Genomic DNA, 20636 nt, shown 5'->3' on the forward strand with positions numbered 1-20636 from the left:
TAGGGTGTAGGGTAGTGCAGTGGTGTTTGTGTAGTGTAGGGGGTTGTGTTTTAGTGTTTAGGATAGTGCAGTGGTGATTGGGTAGTGTAGGGGTTCGTGCTGGCAGAAGTGTTTTAGGGTTTAGGGTAGTGCAGTGGTGTTGGGTAGGGTAGGGGGTACTGCTGGGGGTAGTGTTTTAGGGTTTAGGGTAGTTCAGTGGTGTTTGTGTAGTATTTGGGGTAGTTCTTGGGGTAGTGTTTTAGGGTTTAGGGTAGTGCAGTGGTGTTTGGGTAGTATAGGGGGTTGTGCTGAGGGTAGTGTTTAAGGGTTTTGGGTAGTGCAGTGGTGTTTGTGTTGTGTAGGGGTCGTACTGGGGTAGTGTTTTAGGGTTTAGGGTAGTGCAGTGGTGTTTGTGTGGTATAGGGGGTCGTGCTGGGGTAAGTGTTATAGGGTTTAGGGTAGAGGAGTCGTGTTTGGGTAATATAGGGGGTCGTGATGGGGGTAGTGTTTTAGGGTTTAGGTTAGTGCAGTGGTGCTTGTGTGATGTAGGGTGTCGTGCTGGGGTAAGTGTTTTAGGGTTTAGGGTAGTGCAGTGGTGTTTGGCTAGTGTAGGGGATCGTGCTAATGGTAGTGTTTTAGGGTTTAGGGTAGTGCAGTGGTGTTGGGTAGGGTAGGGGGTACTGCTGGGGTTAGTGTTTTCGGGTTTAGGGCAGTGCAGTGCTGTTTGTGCAGTGAAGGGGTCGTACTGGGAGTAGTGTTTAGGGTAGTGCAGTGGTGTTTGTGTAGTGTAGGGGGTTGTGCTGAGGGTAGATTTAGGGTTTAGGGTAGTACAGTGGTGTTTGGGTAGTGTAGCGGGTTGTGCTACGGGTAATGTTTTAGCGTTTAGGGTAGTGCAGTGGTGTTTTTGTAGTGTTGGGGGTAGTGTTTTAGCATTAGGGTAGTGCAGTGATGTTTGGGTAGTGTAAGGGTCATGCTGGGGGTAGATTTAGGGTTTAGGGTAGTGCAGTGGTGTTTGTGTAATGCAGGGGGTCACGCTGAGGGTAGGGTTTTAGGGTTTAGAGTAGTGCAGTGGTGTTTGGGTAGTGTAGGGGGACATGCTGGGGTTGTGTTTTGGGGTTTAGGGTAGTGCAGTAGTGCGTGTGTAGTATAGGGGGTCGTACTGGGGACAGATTTAGGGTTTAGGATAATGCAGTGGTGTGTGAGTAGTGTAGGGGGTCGTGCTGGGGGTAGTGTTGTAGGGTCTAGGGTAGTGCAGTGGTGTTTGTGTAGTATTTGGGGTAGTTCTTGGGGTAGTGTTTTAGGGTTTAGGGTAGTGCAGTGGTGTTTGGGTAGTGTGGGGGGATTGTGCTGGTGGAAGTGTTTTAGGGTTTAGGGCAGTGCAGTGGTGTTTGGGTAGTGTAGGGGGTCGTGCTGGGGATAGTGTTTTAGGGCAGTGCAGAGGTGTTTGTGTAGTGTAGGGGCTCGTGCTGGGGTAGTTTTTAAGGGTTTAGGGTAGTGCAGTGGTGTTTGTGTAGTGTAGGAGGTTGTGTTATAGTGTTTAGGGTAGTGCAGTGGTGTTTGGGTAGTGTAGGGGGTCGTGCTGGGAGTAGTGATTTTACGGTAGTGAAGTGGTGGTTGTGTAGTGTAGGGGGTTGTTCTGGGTAGATTTAGGGTTTAGGGTAGTGCAGTGGTGTTTGTGTACTGAAGGGGTTGTGTTTAGGGTTTAGGGTAGTGCAGTGGTGTTGGGTAGTGTAGGGGGTTGTGCTAGGGGTAGTGTTTAAGTGTTTAGGGCAGTGCAGTGTTGTTTGTGTAGTATAGGGGTAATGTTTTAGGGTTTAGGGTAGTGCAGTGGTGTTTGGGTAGTGCAGGGGGTTGTGCTGGAGGTAGTGTTTTAGGGTTTAGGGTAGTGCAGTAGTGTTTGGGTTGTGTAAGGGGTCATGCTGGGAGTAGTGTTTTAGGGTTTAGGGTAGTGCAGTAGGGAAGTGCAGTGGTGTTTGTGTAGTGTAGGGGGTCATGCTGGGGGTAGTGTTTTAGGGTTTAGGGTAGTGCAGTTGTGTTTTGGTAGTGTAGGGGGTACTGCTGGGGTAGTGTTTTAGGGTTTAGAGTAGTGCCATGGTGTTTGTGTAGAGTAGGGGGCCATGATGCTTGTAGTCTTTTAGGGTGTAGGGTAGTGCAGTGGTGTTTGTGTAGTGTAGGGGGTTGTGTTTTAGTGTTTAGGATAGTGCAGTGGTGATTGGGTAGTGTAGGGGTTCGTGCTGGCAGAAGTGTTTTAGGGTTTAGGGTAGTGCAGTGGTGTTGGGTAGGGTAGGGGGTACTGCTGGGGGTAGTGTTTTAGGGTTTAGGGTAGTTCAGTGGTGTTTGTGTAGTATTTGGGGTAGTTCTTGGGGTAGTGTTTTAGGGTTTAGGGTAGTGCAGTGGTGTTTGGGTAGTATAGGGGGTTGTGCTGAGGGTAGTGTTTAAGGGTTTTGGGTAGTGCAGTGGTGTTTGTGTTGTGTAGGGGTCGTACTGGGGTAGTGTTTTAGGGTTTAGGGTAGTGCAGTGGTGTTTGTGTGGTATAGGGGGTCGTGCTGGGGTAAGTGTTATAGGGTTTAGGGTAGAGGAGTCGTGTTTGGGTAATATAGGGGGTCGTGATGGGGGTAGTGTTTTAGGGTTTAGGTTAGTGCAGTGGTGCTTGTGTGATGTAGGGGGTCGTGCTGGGGTAAGTGTTTTAGGGTTTAGGGTAGTGCAGTGGTGTTTGGCTAGTGTAGGGGATCGTGCTAATGGTAATGTTTTAGGGTTTAGGGTAGTGCAGTGGTGTTTGTGCAGGTTAGGGGGTCGTGCTGGGGTAAGTGTTTTAGGGTTTAGGGTAGTGCAGTGGTGTTTAGGTAGTGTAGGGGGTCGTACTAGGGGTAATGTTTAGGGTTTAGGGTAGTGCAGTGGTGTTTGTGTAGTGTAGGGGTCGTGCTGGGGGTTTTGTTTTAGGGTTTAGGTTAGTGCAGTGGTGTTTTTGTGGTATAGGAGGTCATGCTGGGGTAAGTGTTTTAGGGTTTAGGGTAGTGGAGTTGTGTTTGGCTAATGTAGGGGTCATGCTGGTCGTAGTTTTATAGGGTTTGGCGTAGTGCAGTAGTGTTTGTGTGGTATAGGGGGTCGTGCCAGGGTAAGTGTTTTAGGGTAGTGCAGTAGTGTTTGGCTAGTGTAGGGGTCGTGCTAGGGGTAGTGTTTTAGGGTTTAGAGTAGTGCAGTGGTGTTTGTGTAGTGTAGGGGGTCATGCTGGGGGTAGTGTTTTAGGGTGTAGCATAGTGCAGAGGTGTTTGTGTAGTGTAGGGGCTCGTGCTGGGGATAGTGCTTTAGGGTTTAGGGTAGTGCAGTGGTGTTTGTGTAGTGTAGGGGGTCGTGCTGGGGGTAGTGTTTTAGGGTGTAGCATAGTGCAGAGGTGTTTGTGTAGTGTAGGGGCTCGTGCTGGGGTAGATTTAGGGTTTAGGGTAGTGCAGTGTTGTTTGGGTAGTGTAGGGGGTCATGCTGGGAGTAGTGTTTTAGGGTTTAGGGTAGTGCAGTAGGGAAGTGCAGTGGTGTTTGTGTAGTGTAGGGGGTCATGCTGGGGGTAGTGTTTTAGGGTTTAGGGTAGTGCAGTTGTGTTTTGGTAGTGTAGGGGGTACTGCTGTGGTAGTGTTTTAGGGTTTAGAGTAGTGCCGTGGTGTTGTTTGTGTAGAGTAGCGTTCGTACTGGGCATAGTGCTTTATGGTTTAGGGTAGTGCCGTGGTTTTTGTGCAGTGTAGCGGGTCATGCTGGGGGTAGTGCTTTAGGGTTTAGTATAGTGCAGTGGTGTTGGGTGGTGTAGGGGGTATTGCTGGGGGTAGTGTTGTACGGTTTAGGGTGGTGCAGTGTTGTTTGGGAAGTGTAGGGGTAGTGCTGGGGGTTTTATTTTAGGGTTTAGGTTAATGCAGTGGTGTTTGTGTGGTATAGGAGGTCGTGCTGGGGTAAGTGGTTTAGGGTTTAGGGTAGTGGAGTTGTGTTTGGGTAATATAGGGGTCATGCTGGGGGTAGTTTTTTAGGGTTTTGCGTAGTGCAGTAGTGTTTATGTGGTGTTTTTGTAGTGTAGGGTGTTATGCTGGAGGTAGTGTTTTAGGGTGTAGCATAGTGCAGTGTTGTTTGTGTAGTGTAGGGGGTTGTGCTGGTGGTAGATGTAGGGTTTAGGGTAGTGCAGTGGTGTTTAGGTAGTGTACGGGGTTGTGCTAGGGGTAATGTTTACGGTTTAGGATAGTGCAGTGGTGTTTGTGTAGTGTAGGGGTCGTGCTGGGGGTAGAGTTTTAGGGTTTAGGGTAGTGCAGTGTTGTTTGTGAAGTGTAGGGGGTCATGTTTTAGGGTTTAGGGTAGTGATATGGTGTTTGTGTAGTGTAGGGGGTCGTGCTTGGGGTAGTGTTTTATGGTTTAGGGTAGGGCCGTGGTGTTTATGTAATGTTGGGGGTCGTGCTGGGGGTAGTGTTTTAGGGTTTAGGGTAGTGCAGTAGTGTTTGTGTAGTGTAAGGGGTCATGTTTTAGGGTTTAGGGTAATGTAGTGGTATTTGGGTAGTGTAGGGGGTTCTGCTGAGAGTATTGTTTTTTGGTTTAGGGTAATGCAGTTGTGTTTCGGTAGTGAAGGGGTCGTGCTGGGGGAAGTGTTTTAGGGTTTAGGGTAGTACAGTGGTGTTTGTGTAGTGTAGGGGTTGTGCTTGTGGTAGTGTTTTAGGGTTTAGGGTAGTGCAGTGGTGATTGGGTAGTGCAGAGGGTCATGCTGGCAGTAGTGTTTTAGGGTTCAGGGTAGCGAAGTGGTGTTTGTGTAGTGTAGGGGGTCATGCTGGTGTAGATTTAGGGTTTAGGGTAGTGCAGTGGTGTTTGGGTAGTGTAGGGGTTGTGCTGGGGTTAGTGTTTTAGCGTTTAGGGTAGTGCGGTGTTGTTTGTGTAGTGTAGGGAGTCATGCTGGGGGTAGTGTTTTAGGGTTTAGGGTAGTGAAGTTGTGTTTTGGTAGTGTAGGTGGTACTGCTGGGGTAGTGTTTTAGGGTTTAGAGTAGTGCCATGGTGTTTGTGTAGTGTAGGGGGTCATGCTGCTGGTAGTCTTTTAGGGTGTAGGGTAGTGCAGTGGTGTTTGTGCAGTGTAGGGGGTTGTGTTTTAGTGTTTAGGATAGTGCAGTGGTGATTGGGTAGTGTAGGGGTTCGTGCAGGCAAAAGTGTTTTAGGGATTATGGTAGTGCAGTGGTGTTTAGCTAGTGTAGGGGGTCGTTCTAGGGGTAGTGTTTTAGGGTGTAGCATAGTGCAGTGGTGTTTGTGTAGTGTAGGGGTTGTGCTGGGGGTAGATGTAGGGTTTAGGGTAGTGCAGTGGTTTTTTGGTAGTGTAGGGGGTCATACTAGGGGTAATGTTTAGGGTTTAGGGTAGTGCAGTGGTGTTTGTGTAGTGTAGGGGTTGTGCTGGGGGTAGTGTTTTAGGGTTTAGGGTAGTGCAGTGGTGTTTGGATAGTGTAGGGGCTAGTGCTGGGGTAGTAGTGTTTTAGGGTTTAGGTTAGAGCATTGATGTTTGGGTAGTGTAGGGGGTTGTGCTGGGGGTAGTGTTAAAGGGTTTAGGGTAGTGATATGGTGTTTGTGTAGTGTAGGGGGTCGTGCTTGGGGTAGTGTTTTATGGTTTAGGGTAGGGCCGTGGTGTTTATGTAATGTTGGGGGTCGTGCTGGGGGTAGTGTTTTAGGGTTTAGGGTAGTGCAGTAGTGTTTGTGTAGTGTAAGGGGTCATGTTTTAGGGTTTAGGGTAATGTAGTGGTATTTGGGTAGTATAGGGGGTTCTGCTGAGAGTATTGTTTTTGGGTTTAGGGTAATGCAGTTGTGTTTCGGTAGTGAAGGGGTCGTGCTGGGGGAAGTGTTTTAGGGTTTAGGGTAGTACAGTGGTGTTTGTGTAGTGTAGGGGTTGTGCTTGTGGTAGTGTTTTAGGGTTTAGGGTAGTGCAGTGGTGATTGGGTAGTGCAGGGGGTCATGCTGGCAGTAGTGTTTTAGGGTTCAGGGTAGCGAAGTGGTGTTTGTGTAGTGTAGGGGGTCATGCTGGGGTAGATTTAGGGTTTAGGGTAGTGCAGTGGTGTTTGGGTAGTGTAGGGGTTGTGCTGGGGTTAGTGTTTTAGTGTTTAGGGTAGTGCGGTGTTGTTTGTGTAGTGTTTGGGGTCAAGTTTTAGGGTTTAGGTTAGTACAATGGTGTTTGGGTAGTACATGGGGTCGTGCTGGAGGTAGTGTTTTAGGGTTTAGGGTAGTGCAGTGGTGTTTGGGTAGTGTAGGGGTAATGCTGGGGTAGTGTTTTAGAGTTTTGGGTAGTGAAGTTGTGTTTGTGTAGTGTAGGGGGTACTGCTGGAGTAGTGTTTTAGGGTTTAGGATAGTGCAGTGGTGTTGGGTAGTTTAGGGGGTATTGCTGGGGGTAGTGTTTCACGGTTTAGGGTAGTGCAGTGGTGTTTGGGTAGTGTAGGGGTAGTGCTGGGGGTTTTGTTTTAGGGTTTAGGGTAGTGCAGTGGTGTTTGTTTGGTGTAGGGGGTAGTGCTTGGGGTAGTGTTTTAGGGTTTAGGGTAGTGCAGTGTTGTTTGTGTAGAGTAGGGGTAGTGCTGGGGGTTTTATTTTAGGGTTAATGGTAGTGCGGTGGTGTTTGTGTGGTATAGGAGGTCGTGCTGGGGTAAGTGTTTTAGGGTTTAGGGTAGTGGAGTTGTGTTTGGGTAATATAGGGGTCGTGCTGCGGGTCGTTTTTTAGGGTTTGGCGTAGTGCAGTAGTGTTTGTGTGGTGTAGGGGATCGTGCCGGGGTAAGTGTTTTAGGGTTTAGGGTAGTGCAGTGGTGTTTGGCTAGTGTAGGGGTCGTGCTACTGGGGGTAGTGCTTTAGGGTTTAGGGTAGTGCCGTGGTTTTAGTGCAGTGTAGCGGGACATGCTGTGGGTAGTGTTTTAGGGTTTAAGATAGTGCAGTTGTGTTGGGTAGTGTAGAGGGTACTGCTGGGGGTAGTGTTGTACGGTTTAGGGTGGTGCAGTGTTGTTTGGGTAGTGTAGGGGTAGTGCTGGGGGTTTTGTTTTAGGGATTAGGTTAGTGCAGTGGTGTTTGGGTCGTGTAGGGGGTAGTGCTTGGGGTCGTTTTTTAGGGTTTGACGTAGTGCAGTAGTATTTGTGTGGTGTAGTGGATCGTGCCGGGGTAAGTGTTTTAGGCTTTAGGGTAGTGCAGTGGTGTTTGGCTAGTGTAGGGGTCGTGCTAGGGGTAGTGTTTTAGGGTTTAGAGTAGTGCAGAGGTGTTTGTGTAGTGTAGGGGGTCGTGCTGGGGGTAGTGTTTTAGGGTGTAGCATAGTGCAGTGGTGTTTGGCTAGTGTAGGGGTCATGCTAGGGGTAGTGTTTTAGGGTGTAGCATAGTGCAGTGGTGTTTGGCTAGTGTAGGGGTCGTGCTAGGGGTAGTGTTTTAGGGTTTAGAGTAGTGCAGAGGTGTTTGTGTAGTGTAGGGGGTTGTGCTGGTGGTAGATGTAGGGTTTATTGTAGTGCATGTGTTTTTAGGTAGTGTATGGGGTTGTGCTAGGGGTAATGTTTACGGTTTAGGATAGGGCAGTGGTGTTTGTGCAGTCTAGGGGTCGTGCTGGGGGTAGTGTTTTAGGGTTTTGGGTAGTGCAGTGGTGTTTGTGTAATGTAGGGGGAATTGCTGGGGGTAGATTTTGGGTTTAGGGTAGTACAGTGGTGTTTGGGTAGTGGAGGGAGTCGTGCTGGGGGTAGTGTTTTAGTGTTTAGGGTAGTGGAGTGGTGCTTGTGTAGTGTAGAGGGTCGTGCTGGAGTAGGTTTTAAGGGTGTATGGTAGTGCTGTTCTGTTTGTGTACTGTCTGGGGTCTTGCTGGGGGTAGTGTTTTAGGGTTTAGGGTAGTGCAGTGGTGTTTGGCTAGTGTAAGGGGTCATGTTTTAGGGTTTAGGGTAATGTAGTGGTATTTGGGTAGTGTAGGGGGTTCTGCTGAGAGTATTGTTTTTGGGTTTAGGGTAATGCAGTTGTGTTTCGATAGTGAAGGGGTCGTGCTGGGGGAAGTGTTTTAGGGTTTAGGGTAGTACAGTGGTGTTTGTGTAGTGTAGGGGTTGTGCTTGTGGTAGTGTTTTAGGGTTTAGGGTAGTGCAGTGGTGATTGGGTAGTGCAGGGGGTCATGCTGGCAGTAGTGTTTTAGGGTTCAGGGTAGCGAAGTGGTGTTTGTGTAGTGTAGGGGGTCATGCTGGGGTAGATTTAGGGTTTAGGGTAGTGCAGTGGTGTTTGGGTAGTGTAGGGGTTGTGCTGGGGTTAGTGTTTTAGTGTTTAGGGTAGTGCGGTGTTGTTTGTGTAGTGTATGGGGTCAAGTTTTAGGGTTTAGGTTAGTACAATGGTGTTTGGGTAGTACAGGGGGTCGTGCTGGAGGTAGTGTTTTAGGGTTTAGGGTAGTGCAGTGGTGTTTGGGTAGTGTAGGGGTAATGCTGGGGTAGTGTTTTAGAGTTTTGGGTAGTGCAGTAGGGTAGTGCAGTGGTGTTTGTATAGTGTAGGGGTCATGCTGGGGGTAGTGTTTTAGGGTTCAGGGCAGTGAAGTTGTGTTTGTGTAGTGTAGGGGGTACTGCTGGAGTAGTGTTTTAGGGTTTAGGATAGAGCAGTGGTGTTGGGTAGTGTAGGGGGTATTGCTGGGGGTAGTGTTTCACGGTTTAGCGTAGTGCAGTGGTGTTTGGGTAGTGTAGGGGTAGTGCTGGTGGTTTTGTTTTAGGGTTTAGGGTAGTGCAGTGGTGTTTGTTTGGTGTAGGGGGTAGTGCTTGGGGTAGTGTTTTAGGGTTTAGGGTAGTGCAGTGTTGTTTGTGTAGAGTAGGGGTAGTGCTGGGGGTTTTGTTTTAGGGTTAATGGTAGTGCGGTGGTGTTTGTGTGGTATAGGAGGTCGTGCTGGGGTAAGTGTTTTAGGGTTTAGGGTAGTGGAGTTGTGTTTGGGTAATATAGGGGTCGTGCTGGGGGTCGTTTTTTAGGGATTGGCGTAGTGCAGTAGTGTTTGTGTGGTGTAGGGGATCGTGCTGGGGTAAGTGTTTTAGGGTTTAGGGTAGTGCAGTGGTGTTTGGCTAGTGTAGGGGTCGTGCTACTGGGGGTAGTGCTTTAGGGTTTAGGGTAGTGCCGTGGTTTTAGTGCAGTGTAGAGGGTCATGCTGTGGGTAGTGTTTTAGGGTTTAAGATAGTGCAGTTGTGTTGGGTAGTGTAGAGGGTACTGCTGGGGGTAGTGTTGTACGGTTTAGGGTGGTGCAGTGTTGTTTGGGTAGTGTAGGGGTAGTGCTGGGGGTTTTGTTTTATGGATTAGGTTAGTGCAGTGGTGTTTGGGTCGTGTAGGGGGTAGTGCTTGGGGTAGTGTTTTAGGGTTTAAGGTAGTGCAGTGTTGCTTGTGTAGTGTAGGGGTCGTACTGGGGTAGTGCTTTAGGGATTATGGTAGTGCAGTGGTGTTTGTGTGGTATAGGAGGTCGAGCTGGGGTAAGTGTTTTAGGGTTTAGGGTAGTGGAGTTGTGTTTGGGTAATATAGGGGTCGTGCTGGGGGTCGTTTTTTAGGGTTTGACGTAGTGCAGTAGTATTTGTGTGGTGTAGGGGATCGTGCCGGGGTAAGTGTTTTAGGCTTTAGGGTAGTGCAGTGGTGTTTGGCTAGTGTAGGGGTCGTGCTAGGGGTAGTGTTTTAGGGTTTAGAGTAGTGCAGAGGTGTTTGTGTAGTGTAGGGGGTCGTGCTGGGGGTAGTGTTTTAGGGTGTAGCATAGTGCAGTGGTGTTTGGCTAGTCTAGGGGTCGTGCTAGGGGTAGTGTTTTAGGGTGTAGCATAGTGCAGTGGTGTTTGGCTAGTGTAGGGGTCGTGCTAGGGGTAGTGTTTTAGGGTTTAGAGTAGTGCAGAGGTGTTTGTGTAGTGTAGGGGCTTGTGCTGGTGGTAGATGTAGGATTTATTGTAGTGCATGTGTTTTTAGGTAGTGTATGGGGTTGTGCTAGGGGTAATGTTTACGGTTTAGGATAGGGCAGTGGTGTTTGTGCAGTCTAGGGGTCGTGCTGGGGGTAGTGTTTTAGGGTTTTGGGTAGTGCAGTGGTGTTTGTGTAATGTAGGGGGAATTGCTGGGGGTAGATTTTGGGTTTAGGGTAGTACAGTGGTGTTTGGGTAGTGGAGGGAGTCGTGCTGGGGGTAGTGTTTTAGTGTTTAGGGTAGTGGAGTGGTGCTTGTGTAGTGTAGAGGGTCGTGCTGGAGTAGGTTTTAAGGGTGTATGGTAGTGCTGTTCTGTTTGTGTACTGTCTGGGGTCTTGCTGGGGGTAGTGTTTTAGGGTTTAGGGTAGTGCAGTGGTGTTTGGCTAGTGTAGGGGTCGTGCTAGGGGTAGTGTTTTAGGGTTTAGAGTAGTGCAGAGGTGTTTGTGTAGTGTAGGGGGTCGTGCTGGGGGTAGTGTTTTAGGGTGTAGCATAGTGCAGTGGTGTTTGTGTAGTGTAGGGGGTTGTGCTGGTGGTAGATGTAGGGTTTAGGGTAGTGCATGTGTTTTTAGGTAGTGTATGGGGTTGTGCTAGGGGTAATGTTTACGGTTTAGGATAGAGCAGTGGTGTTTGTGCAGTCTAGGGGTCGTGCTGGGGGTAGTGTTTTAGGGTTTCGGGTAGTGCAGTGGTGTTTGTGTAATGTAGGGGGAAGTGCTGGGGGTAGAATTCGGGTTTAGGGTAGTACAGTGGTGTTTGGGTAGTGTAGGGAGTCGTGCTGGGGGTTGTGTTTTAGTGTTTAGGGTAGTGGAGTGGTGCTTGTGTAGTGTAGAGGGTCGTGCTGGAGTAGTGTATAAAGGTGTATGGTAGTGCTGTTCTGTTTGTGTACTGTCTGGGGTCTTGCTGGGGGTAGAGTTTTATGGTTTAGGGTAGTACAGTGGTGTTTGTGTAGTGTAGGGGGTCGTGCTGGGGGTAGTGTTTTAGGGTGTAGCATAGTGCAGAGGTGTTTGTGTAGTGTAGGGGCTCGTGCTGGGGTAGATTTAGGGTTTAGGGTAGTGCAGTGTTGTTTGGGTAGTGTAGGGGGTCATGCTGGGAGTAGTGTTTTAGGGTTTAGGGTAGTGCAGTAGGGAAGTGCAGTGGTGTTTGTGTAGTGTAGGGGGTCATGCTGGGGGTAGTGTTTTAGGGTTTAGGGTAGTGCAGTTGTGTTTTGGTAGTGTAGGGGGTACTGCTGTGGTAGTGTTTTAGGGTTTAGTGTAGTGCCGTGGTGTTGTTTGTGTAGAGTAGCGTTCGTACTGGGGATAGTGCTTTATGGTTTAGGGTAGTGCCGTGGTTTTTGTGCAGTGTAGCGGGTCATGCTGGGGGTAGTGCTTTAGGGTTTAGTATAGTGCAGTGGTGTTGGGTGGTGTAGGGGGTATTGCTGGGGGTAGTGTTGTACGGTTTAGGGTGGTGCAGTGTTGTTTGGGAAGTGTAGGGGTAGTGCTGGGGGTTTTATTTTAGGGTTTAGGTTAATGCAGTGGTGTTTGTGTGGTATAGGAGGTCGTGCTGGGGTAAGTGGTTTAGGGTTTAGGGTAGTGGAGTTGTGTTTGGGTAATATAGGGGTCATGCTGGGGGTAGTTTTTTAGGGTTTTGCGTAGTGCAGTAGTGTTTATGTGGTGTTTTTGTAGTGTAGGGTGTTATGCTGGAGGTAGTGTTTTAGGGTGTAGCATAGTGCAGTGTTGTTTGTGTAGTGTAGGGGGTTGTGCTGGTGGTAGATGTAGGGTTTAGGGTAGTGCAGTGGTGTTTAGGTAGTGTACGGGGTTGTGCTAGGGGTAATGTTTACGGTTTAGGATAGTGCAGTGGTGTTTGTGTAGTGTAGGGGTCGTGCTGGGGGTAGAGTTTTAGGGTTTAGGGTAGTGCAGTGTTGTTTGTGAAGTGTAGGGGGTCATGTTTTAGGGTTTAGGGTAGTGATATGGTGTTTGTGTAGTGTAGGGGGTCGTGCTTGGGGTAGTGTTTTATGGTTTAGGGTAGGGCCGTGGTGTTTATGTAATGTTGGGGGTCGTGCTGGGGGTAGTGTTTTAGGGTTTAGGGTAGTGCAGTAGTGTTTGTGTAGTGTAAGGGGTCATGTTTTAGGGTTTAGGGTAATGTAGTGGTATTTGGGTAGTGTAGGGGGTTCTGCTGAGAGTATTGTTTTTTGGTTTAGGGTAATGCAGTTGTGTTTCGGTAGTGAAGGGGTCGTGCTGGGGGAAGTGTTTTAGGGTTTAGGGTAGTACAGTGGTGTTTGTGTAGTGTAGGGGTTGTGCTTGTGGTAGTGTTTTAGGGTTTAGGGTAGTGCAGTGGTGATTGGGTAGTGCAGAGGGTCATGCTGGCAGTAGTGTTTTAGGGTTCAGGGTAGCGAAGTGGTGTTTGTGTAGTGTAGGGGGTCATGCTGGTGTAGATTTAGGGTTTAGGGTAGTGCAGTGGTGTTTGGGTAGTGTAGGGGTTGTGCTGGGGTTAGTGTTTTAGCGTTTAGGGTAGTGCGGTGTTGTTTGTGTAGTGTAGGGAGTCATGCTGGGGGTAGTGTTTTAGGGTTTAGGGTAGTGAAGTTGTGTTTTGGTAGTGTAGGTGGTACTGCTGGGGTAGTGTTTTAGGGTTTAGAGTAGTGCCATGGTGTTTGTGTAGTGTAGGGGGTCATGCTGCTGGTAGTCTTTTAGGGTGTAGGGTAGTGCAGTGGTGTTTGTGCAGTGTAGGGGGTTGTGTTTTAGTGTTTAGGATAGTGCAGTGGTGATTGGGTAGTGTAGGGGTTCGTGCAGGCAAAAGTGTTTTAGGGATTATGGTAGTGCAGTGGTGTTTAGCTAGTGTAGGGGGTCGTTCTAGGGGTAGTGTTTTAGGGTGTAGCATAGTGCAGTGGTGTTTGTGTAGTGTAGGGGTTGTGCTGGGGGTAGATGTAGGGTTTAGGGTAGTGCAGTGGTGTTTTGGTAGTGTAGGGGGTCATACTAGGGGTAATGTTTAGGGTTTAGGGTAGTGCAGTGGTGTTTGTGTAGTGTAGGGGTTGTGCTGGGGGTAGTGTTTTAGGGTTTAGGGTAGTGCAGTGGTGTTTGGGTAGTGTAGGGGCTAGTGCTGGGGTAGTGTTTTAGGGTTTAGGTTAGAGCATTGATGTTTGGGTAGTGTAGGGGGTTGTGCTGGGGGTAATGTTAAAGGGTTTAGGGTAGTGATATGGTGTTTGTGTAGTGTAGGGGGTCGTGCTTGGGGTAGTGTTTTATGGTTTAGGGTAGGGCCGTGGTGTTTATGTAATGTTGGGGGTCGTGCTGGGGGTAGTGTTTTAGGGTTTAGGGTAGTGCAGTAGTGTTTGTGTAGTGTAAGGGGTCATGTTTTAGGGTTTAGGGTAATGTAGTGGTATTTGGGTAGTATAGGGGGTTCTGCTGAGAGTATTGTTTTTGGGTTTAGGGTAATGCAGTTGTGTTTCGGTAGTGAAGGGGTCGTGCTGGGGGAAGTGTTTTAGGGTTTAGGGTAGTACAGTGGTGTTTGTGTAGTGTAGGGGTTGTGCTTGTGGTAGTGTTTTAGGGTTTAGGGTAGTGCAGTGGTGATTGGGTAGTGCAGGGGGTCATGCTGGCAGTAGTGTTTTAGGGTTCAGGGTAGCGAAGTGGTGTTTGTGTAGTGTAGGGGGTCATGCTGGGGTATATTTAGGGTTTAGGGTAGTGCAGTGGTGTTTGTGTAGTGTAGGGGTTGTGCTGGGGTTAGTGTTTTAGTGTTTAGGGTAGTGCGGTGTTGTTTGTGTAGTGTATGGGGTCAAGTTTTAGGGTTTAGGTTAGTACAATGGTGTTTGGGTAGTACAGGGGGTCGTGCTGGAGGTAGTGTTTTAGGGTTTAGGGTAGTGCAGTGGTGTTTGGGTAGTGTAGGGGTAATGCTGGGGTAGTGTTTTAGAGTTTTGGGTAGTGAAGTTGTGTTTGTGTAGTGTAGGGGGTACTGCTGGAGTAGTGTTTTAGGGTTTAGGATAGTGCAGTGGTGTTGGGTAGTTTAGGGGGTATTGCTGGGGGTAGTGTTTCACGGTTTAGGGTAGTGCAGTGGTGTTTGGGTAGTGTAGGGGTAGTGCTGGGGGTTTTGTTTTAGGGTTTAGGGTAGTGCAGTGGTGTTTGTTTGGTGTAGGGGGTAGTGCTTGGGGTAGTGTTTTAGGGTTTAGGGTAGTGCAGTGTTGTTTGTGTAGAGTAGGGGTAGTGCTGGGGTTTTTATTTTAGGGTTAATGGTAGTGCGGTGGTGTTTGTGTGGTATAGGAGGTCGTGCTGGGGTAAGTGTTTTAGGGTTTAGGGTAGTGGAGTTGTGTTTGGGTAATATAGGGGTCGTGCTGGGGGTCGTTTTTTAGGGTTTGGCGTAGTGCAGTAGTGTTTGTGTGGTGTAGGAGGTCGTGCTGGGGTAAGTGTTTTAGGGTTTAGGGTAGTGCAGTGGTGTTTGGCTAGTGTAGGGGTCGTGCTACTGGGGGTAGTGCTTTAGGGTTTAGGGTAGTGCCGTGGTTTTAGTGCAGTGTAGCGGGACATGCTGTGGGTAGTGTTTTAGGGTTTAAGATAGTGCAGTTGTGTTGGGTAGTGTAGAGGGTACTGCTGGGGGTAGTGTTGTACGGTTTAGGGTGGTGCAGTGTTGTTTGGGTAGTGTAGGGGTAGTGCTGGGGGTTTTGTTTTAGGGATTAGGTTAGTGCAGTGGTGTTTGGGTCGTGTAGGGGGTAGTGCTTGGGGTCGTTTTTTAGGGTTTGACGTAGTGCAGTAGTATTTGTGTGGTGTAGTGGATCGTGCCGGGGTAAGTGTTTTAGGCTTTAGGGTAGTGCAGTGGTGTTTGGCTAGTGTAGGGGTCGTGCTAGGGGTAGTGTTTTAGGGTTTAGAGTAGTGCAGAGGTGTTTGTGTAGTGTAGGGGGTCGTGCTGGGGGTAGTGTTTTAGGGTGTAGCATAGTGCAGTGGTGTTTGGCTAGTGTAGGGGTCATGCTAGGGGTAGTGTTTTAGGGTGTAGCATAGTGCAGTGGTGTTTGGCTAGTGTAGGGGTCGTGCTAGGGGTAGTGTTTTAGGGTTTAGAGTAGTGCAGAGGTGTTTGTGTAGTGTAGGGGGTTGTGCTGGTGGTAGATGTAGGGTTTATTGTAGTGCATGTGTTTTTAGGTAGTGTATGGGGTTGTGCTAGGGGTAATGTTTACGGTTTAGGATAGGGCAGTGGTGTTTGTGCAGTCTAGGGGTCGTGCTGGGGGTAGTGTTTTAGGGTTTTGGGTAGTGCAGTGGTGTTTGTGTAATGTAGGGGGAATTGCTGGGGGTAGATTTTGGGTTTAGGGTAGTACAGTGGTGTTTGGGTAGTGGAGGGAGTCGTGCTGGGGGTAGTGTTTTAGTGTTTAGGGTAGTGGAGTGGTGCTTGTGTAGTGTAGAGGGTCGTGCTGGAGTAGGTTTTAAGGGTGTATGGTAGTGCTGTTCTGTTTGTGTACTGTCTGGGGTCTTGCTGGGGGTAGTGTTTTAGGGTTTAGGGTAGTGCAGTGGTGTTTGGCTAGTGTAAGGGGTCATGTTTTAGGGTTTAGGGTAATGTAGTGGTATTTGGGTAGTGTAGGGGGTTCTGCTGAGAGTATTGTTTTTGGGTTTAGGGTAATGCAGTTGTGTTTCGATAGTGAAGGGGTCGTGCTGGGGGAAGTGTTTTAGGGTTTAGGGTAGTACAGTGGTGTTTGTGTAGTGTAGGGGTTGTGCTTGTGGTAGTGTTTTAGGGTTTAGGGTAGTGCAGTGGTGATTGGGTAGTGCAGGGGGTCATGCTGGCAGTAGTGTTTTAGGGTTCAGGGTAGCGAAGTGGTGTTTGTGTAGTGTAGGGGGTCATGCTGGGGTAGATTTAGGGTTTAGGGTAGTGCAGTGGTGTTTGGGTAGTGTAGGGGTTGTGCTGGGGTTAGTGTTTTAGTGTTTAGGGTAGTGCGGTGTTGTTTGTGTAGTGTATGGGGTCAAGTTTTAGGGTTTAGGTTAGTACAATGGTGTTTGGGTAGTACAGGGGGTCGTGCTGGAGGTAGTGTTTTAGGGTTTAGGGTAGTGCAGTGGTGTTTGGGTAGTGTAGGGGTAATGCTGGGGTAGTGTTTTAGAGTTTTGGGTAGTGCAGTAGGGTAGTGCAGTGGTGTTTGTATAGTGTAGGGGTCATGCTGGGGGTAGTGTTTTAGGGTTCAGGGCAGTGAAGTTGTGTTTGTGTAGTGTAGGGGGTACTGCTGGAGTAGTGTTTTAGGGTTTAGGATAGAGCAGTGGTGTTGGGTAGTGTAGGGGGTATTGCTGGGGGTAGTGTTTCACGGTTTAGCGTAGTGCAGTGGTGTTTGGGTAGTGTAGGGGTAGTGATGGTGGTTTTGTTTTAGGGTTTAGGGTAGTGCAGTGGTGTTTGTTTGGTGTAGGGGGTAGTGCTTGGGGTAGTGTTTTAGGGTTTAGGGTAGTGCAGTGTTGTTTGTGTAGAGTAGGGGTAGTGCTGGGGGTTTTGTTTTAGGGTTAATGGTAGTGCGGTGGTGTTTGTGTGGTATAGGAGGTCGTGCTGGGGTAAGTGTTTTAGGGTTTAGGGTAGTGGAGTTGTGTTTGGGTAATATAGGGGTCGTGCTGGGGGTCGTTTTTTAGGGATTGGCGTAGTGCAGTAGTGTTTGTGTGGTGTAGGGGATCGTGCTGGGGTAAGTGTTTTAGGGTTTAGGGTAGTGCAGTGGTGTTTGGCTAGTGTAGGGGTCGTGCTACTGGGGGTAGTGCTTTAGGGTTTAGGGTAGTGCCGTGGTTTTAGTGCAGTGTAGAGGGTCATGCTGTGGGTAGTGTTTTAGGGTTTAAGATAGTGCAGTTGTGTTGGGTAGTGTAGAGGGTACTGCTGGGGGTAGTGTTGTACGGTTTAGGGTGGTGCAGTGTTGTTTGGGTAGTGTTGGGGTAGTGCTGGGGGTTTTGTTTTATGGATTAGGTTAGTGCAGTGGTGTTTGGGTCGTGTAGGGGGTAGTGCTTGGGGTAGTGTTTTAGGGTTTAAGGTAGTGCAGTGTTGCTTGTGTAGTGTAGGGGTCGTACTGGGGTAGTGCTTTAGGGATTATGGTAGTGCAGTGGTGTTTGTGTGGTATAGGAGGTCGAGCTGGGGTAAGTGTTTTAGGGTTTAGGGTAGTGGAGTTGTGTTTGGGTAATATAGGGGTCGTGCTGGGGGTCGTTTTTTAGGGTTTGACGTAGTGCAGTAGTATTTGTGTGGTGTAGGGGATCGTGCCGGGGTAAGTGTTTTAGGCTTTAGGGTAGTGCAGTGGTGTTTGGCTAGTGTAGGGGTCGTGCTAGGGGTAGTGTTTTAGGGTTTAGAGTAGTGCAGAGGTGTTTGTGTAGTGTAGGGGGTCGTGCTGGGGGTAGTGTTTTAGGGTGTAGCATAGTGCAGTGGTGTTTGGCTAGTCTAGGGGTCGTGCTAGGGGTAGTGTTTTAGGGTGTAGCATAGTGCAGTGGTGTTTGGCTAGTGTAGGGGTCGTGCTAGGGGTAGTGTTTTAGGGTTTAGAGTAGTGCAGAGGTGTTTGTGTAGTGTAGGGGGTTGTGCTGGTGGTAGATGTAGGATTTATTGTAGTGCATGTGTTTTTAGGTAGTGTATGGGGTTGTGCTAGGGGTAATGTTTACGGTTTAGGATAGGGCAGTGGTGTTTGTGCAGTCTAGGGGTCGTGCTGGGGGTAGTGTTTTAGGGTTTTGGGTAGTGCAGTGGTGTTTGTGTAATGTAGGGGGAATTGCTGGGGGTAGATTTTGGGTTTAGGGTAGTACAGTGGTGTTTGGGTAGTGGAGGGAGTCGTGCTGGGGGTAGTGTTTTAGTGTTTAGGGTAGTGGAGTGGTGCTTGTGTAGTGTAGAGGGTCGTGCTGGAGTAGGTTTTAAGGGTGTATGGTAGTGCTGTTCTGTTTGTGTACTGTCTGGGGTCTTGCTGGGGGTAGTGTTTTAGGGTTTAGGGTAGTGCAGTGGTGTTTGGCTAGTGTAGGGGTCGTGCTAGGGGTAGTGTTTTAGGGTTTAGAGTAGTGCAGAGGTGTTTGTGTAGTGTAGGGGGTCGTGCTGGGGGTAGTGTTTTAGGGTGTAGCATAGTGCAGTGGTGTTTGTGTAGTGTAGGGGGTTGTGCTGGTGGTAGATGTAGGGTTTAGGGTAGTGCATGTGTTTTTAGGTAGTGTATGGGGTTGTGCTAGGGGTAATGTTTACGGTTTAGGATAGAGCAGTGGTGTTTGTGCAGTCTAGGGGTCGTGCTGGGGGTAGTGTTTTAGGGTTTCGGGTAGTGCAGTGGTGTTTGTGTAATGTAGGGGGAAGTGCTGGGGGTAGAATTCGGGTTTAGGGTAGTACAGTGGTGTTTGGGTAGTGTAGGGAGTCGTGCTGGGGGTTGTGTTTTAGTGTTTAGGGTAGTGGAGTGGTGCTTGTGTAGTGTAGAGGGTCGTGCTGGAGTAGTGTATAAAGGTGTATGGTAGTGCTGTTCTGTTTGTGTACTGTCTGGGGTCTTGCTGGGGGTAGAGTTTTATGGTTTAGGGTAGTGCAGTGGTGATGAAGTTGTTTAGGGGGTCGTGCTGGGGGTAGTGATTTTGGGTTTAGAGCAGTGCAGTGCAGTGGTGTCTGTGCAGTGATGCGGGTTTGTGCTGGGGTAGTGTTTTAGGGTTTAGGGTAGAGCAGTGGTGTTTGAGTAGGGTAGGGGGTTGTTCTAGGGGTAGATTTAGAGTTTAGGGTAGTGCAGTGGTGTTTGGGTAGTGTAGGGGGTCGTGCTAGGGGTAATGTTTTACGGTTTAGGGTAGTGCAGTGGTGTTTGTGTAGTGTAGGGGGTTGTGCGGGGAGTAGTGTTTTAGAGTTTAGGGTAGTGCAGTGGTGTTTGTGTAGGGTAGGGGGTTGTTCTAGGGGTAGATTTAGAGTTTAGGGTAGTGCAGTGGTGTGTGGGTATTGTAGGGGGTCATGCTGGGGGTAGATTTAGGGTTTAGGATAGTGCAGTGGTGTTTGTGTAGTGTAGGGGGTCGCACTGGGAGTAGTGTTTTAGGGTTTAGGGTAGTGCAGTGGTGTTTGGGTAGTGTAGGGGGTCACACTGAGGGTAGTGTTTTAGGGTTTAGGGTAGTGCAGTATTGTTTGTGCAGTATAGGGGTCATGCTGGGTATAGTGTTTTAGGGTTTAGGGTAGTACAGTGGTGTTTGTGTAGTGTAGGGGGATGTTCTGGGATAGTGTTTTAGGGTTTAGGGTAGTGCACTGGTGTTTGTGTAGTGTAGGGGGTCATTCTGGGGATAGATTTAGGGTTTAGGATAGTGCAGTGGTGTTTGAGTAGTTTAGGGGGTCGTGCTGTGGGTAGGGTTTTAGGGTTTATGGCAATGCAGTGGTTTTTGGGTAATGTAGTTGGATCGTGCTGGTTGAAGTGTTTTAGGGTTTAGGGCAGTGCAGTGGTGTTTGGGTAGTGTAAGGGGTCGTGCTGGGGATAGTGTTTTACGGCAGTGCAGAGATGTTTGTGTAGTGTAGGGGGTCATGCTAGGCGTAGTGTTTTAGGGTTTAGTGTAGTGCAGTGGTGTTTGTGTGGTGTAGGGGGTCATGTTTTAATGTTTAGGGTAGTGCAGTGGTGTTTGGGTAGTGTACGGGGTCCTGCTGGGGGTTGTGTTTTAAGGTTTAGGGTAGTGCAGTGATGTTTGGGTAGTGTAGTGGGTCATGCTGGGGGTTGTATTTTAAGGTTTAGGGTAGTGCATTGGTGTTTGGGTAGTTTAGGGTGTCATGCTGGGTGTAGTGTTTTAGGGTTTAGGGTAGTGCAGTGGTGTTTGTGTAGTGTAGGGGGTCGTGTTTTAGGGTCGTGCAGTGGTATTTGGGTAGTGTAGGGGTTCATGCTGGGGGTAGATATAGGGTTTAGGGTAAAGCAGTGGTGTTTGGGTAATGTACGGGGTCGTGCTGCAGGTAGTGTTTTACGGCTTAGTGCAGTGCAGTGGTGTTTTTGTAGTGTAGGGGCTCATGCTGGGGGTAGTGTTTTAGGGTTTAGGGCAGAGCAGTTGTGTATGTTTAGTGTATGGGGTCGTGCCGGGCTAGTGTTTTAGGGTTTAGGGCAGTGCAGTGGTGTTTGGGTATTTTTGGGGGTTGTGCTAGGGATAGTGTTTTAGTGTTTAGGGTAGTGCAGTGGTGTTTGGGTAGTGTAGGGTGAAATGCCGGGGGAAGATTTAGGGCTTAGGGTAGTCCAGTGGTGTTTGTGTAGAGTAGGGGGTCGCACGGTGGTTGTGTTTTAGGGTTTAGTGTAGTACTGTGGTGTTTGGGTATTTTAGGGGGTCACGCTGGGGGTAGTGTTTTAGGGTGTAGGGTAGTGCAGTGGTGTTTGTGTAGTGTAGGGGGACGTGCTGGGGTAGTGTTTTAGGGTTTAGGGAAGTGCAGTGGTGTTTGTGTTGTGTTGGGGGTGATACTGGGAGTAGATTTAGGGTTTAGGATAGTGCAGTGGTGTTTGGGTAGTGTAGGGGGTCATGCTGGGGGTAGGGTTTTAGGGTTTAGGGCAGTGCAGTGGTGTTTGTGTATTGTATGGGGATCGTGCTGGTGGAAGTGTTTTAGGGTTTAGGGTAGTGCAGTGGTGTTTGGGTAATGTAGGGGGTTGTGCTGGGATAGATGTAGGGTTTAAGGTAGTGCAGTGGTGTTTAGGTAGTGTATGGGATCGTGCTAGGAGTAATGTTTTAGGGTTTAGGGTAGTGCAGTGGTGTTTGTGTAATGTAGGGGGATGTGCTGGGGGTAGATTTAGGGTTTAGGGTAGTGCAGTGGTGTTTGGGTAGTATAGGGAGTCGTGCAGGGGGTAGTGTTTTAGTGTTTAGGGTAGTGCAGTGTTGCTTGTGTAGGGTAGAGGGTCGTGCGGGGGGTAGTGTTTTAGGGTTTAGGATATTG

This window comes from Triturus cristatus, chromosome 1_1 (genome assembly GCF_964204655.1).
Source record: "Triturus cristatus chromosome 1_1, aTriCri1.1, whole genome shotgun sequence".
NCBI classification, from domain to species: Eukaryota; Metazoa; Chordata; class Amphibia; order Caudata; family Salamandridae; genus Triturus; species Triturus cristatus.